The sequence below is a fragment of the Eptesicus fuscus genome, chromosome 9 (assembly GCF_027574615.1).
Source record: "Eptesicus fuscus isolate TK198812 chromosome 9, DD_ASM_mEF_20220401, whole genome shotgun sequence".
Taxonomy (NCBI): domain Eukaryota; kingdom Metazoa; phylum Chordata; class Mammalia; order Chiroptera; family Vespertilionidae; genus Eptesicus; species Eptesicus fuscus.
In genome coordinates this window covers 71257268-71259936 of record NC_072481.1, presented here as the reverse complement: position 1 = coordinate 71259936, position 2669 = coordinate 71257268, and positions in this window count along the sequence as shown.

The following is a 2669-nucleotide window of genomic DNA, read 5'->3' as shown; positions in this document are numbered from 1 at the left end:
GGGTATGCCTCAGCTCCCAGAATGGGGCTGCTGCTCAGTTCCCACCTCCCCCCGACCCCCCATTCCCACATGCCCCAAGTTGGCTCTTCTGGGAATCCCTGACATTGAGCAGAATTCTCCTTGAGGGCCCGTGCTTGCTATCTCCACACCTGGTAAATGCTGGATCCATAAAACATGGAATTCTCAACAGGAGTAAGGGAAGCTCATACAGGGAGCACCCACGTCAGAGCTTTCCAACACCACAGTCTCCCCGAGAGCCAAGTCTGCCCACAAAGACCTTCTCTCTGGAAGATAAGTGTCCAGTGTTCACGCCACTGCTCAGGACCAGCTCTGAATATCCCTAATGGCTCCGAGGCACAATGCTCACTCTGTCTTTTCAAGGCTTTTGGTTTTGTTTCCCAAATGTCAACAGATAACTGTCAGTGCTGATTCAACAGGCAGAAGAGCCTTGCCCAAGGAGAGCACTCACTGCCCAATCTTCCTCTAGCCCTGCGGAAAGCTCGGCCCACATGAAAGGGCAGCGCGCAGGTGGGCCTGGCTGTGCCCACCCTGTGTAGTCGGGACACTTTCTTCCCCTTTGGGGCTTGGGGTTTTCTTCAATTCTTTGACGCTGCAAAGAACGCACAGCAGATGCTCAGGAGTAGGAAAGGTCTGTGGTTTCACTTACCGTTAGAGCAGGCTCAGCCACCAGGCTAGGTCTCTCTGTGACACACAGTTTCCCACCTGCCCTTAATCACTCCCATTCCCCACCAGTAATCTTTGCATCAGTAATTGTGCTCCTAAGTTCTATGTTGTAAAACAATAGTTATCTCCTCTCTCTCTCTCTCTCTCTCTCTCTCTCTCTCTCTCTCTCTCTCTCTCTCCCTCCTCCCTCTCTCTCACACACACACACACACACACACACACACACACACACACACACACACACACGTCTGCAGTTTGGGCAGGATTCTGTACAGAAAACACATCTCCTCCTCACACTGCATCAGCGCGGGCTGCTCACCTGAGGGCTTTTGATGACTCACTTACTCGCTGGCTGTTGGAGCCTGGCCAAGGCCTGGAGGCTTGGTTCTTTCCACGTGGCCTCTCCATGTGGCCTGGGCTTCCTCACAACATGATGGCTGAGAGCCAAGGGTGAGCATCCAGAGAGAGAAAGCCAGGTGGAGTTGTATCGCCTTTTGTGACCCAGCCTGAGAGTCACATAGAGTCTGAAGCAGTCACAAAGTCCCACTTGGGCCTCAGGGGAAAGGCTCACCTCTTAATGGGGGGGGGGGGGGGGGTGGCACCGTGTGGAAGAGCAAGTGGGACCAGAAGTATTCTTGCATCCATTTTTGGGAAATACAATCTATCATACCACCTATGTAGGTACCTCTAGATAATATACTATTTAATTTTGCATGTTTTAGACTTTATAGGAATATTTATACTAAATATAGTCTTCTATAACTTTGTTCCCCCAACATTTGAGTCATTTATATTGTTAGGAGAAGTTTATTCAGTTTTGGAACTAACTGTGTAATATTTCATTGCAATCAATTACCACAATTTGGTTGTCCACTTTTCTGTTGGATATTTATGTTGTTTTTAGTCCCCCTTTTGAGAGGAGCTGTGTTTATGCGTTTAGCTATTTTTATAGTACTGCTGTGACCATTCTGTAGAACTTGGCTAGTTCCTATGAGCCTAGGCCAGTGCTTCTCAACCAGGGGTTGAGCAGTGACGACCAAGTCACCACTGCATGTACTCCTGGGTACAGGCATTTTTCTAAAGCAAAGGAAAGGCCCCATTGATTTTTAGCAACGTCAGGGGCATTCAGCAAATGTCCCGGACATTTTTGGTTTTCATGACTGGACTAAGGACCTTTGCCACTGGCATCTTGTGGGTAGAGGCCAGGGATGTTGTAAACATCCTATCACAGACAGGACAGCCCATGACAACAAGGAATTATCTAGTCCAAGCTGCCAATCATGCCAAGGTTGAGAAACCCTAGCTTAGAGCATACATGTAGGAGTAGAATCCCTAGGTGATAAGGCATTTATAGTTCCAAGTTTACTTTAAGATACTAAAATAGTCTCCCAAGTGGTTAGACCAGTTTGTACTCCACCAGCATGGAATGCTCCACATCCTCTGATATTGTCAACCTTCTTAATTTTTTGCTAATTCATGTTCTCTTCTCTCTGAAATGCATGTGCATGTGTTCTGCCTTTTTTTATAGAACTGATTTGTAGGAGTTCATGTTCAGGGTATTAATCCTTTGTTGGTTGTGTGTGTTGCAAATATCTTTTCTCAGTTGGTGGCTCATCTTCTCACTTCTTCATAGTGCTTTTGATGAACAGACGTTCTTAAAATTTTATGTGGTTAATCTCATTAATCTTATACTAGCCTAATTTACAGTTTGCAATTTGGGGGTCAATATTTAAGAAAACCTGTCCAGCCCTGAGTTTCTCACTGCCTCCCAAGCATTCCCTTCCAGTTGGTGAGACCTGGTGTTCCTCTTGCTGACCCCAGAGGTAGCTGTGCATCCTCATCTTCTGCCACGATTGCTTGGTCCTTGTGGGTACTGGACTTCGGCCTTGATTATCGGATGGACTGCGTTTTCTCTGCTGAGACTGGACCCTTTCAGTGACCTCTCTATCCCTGTCCACCAGGACCTGACTCTGATGCCTGGGGAC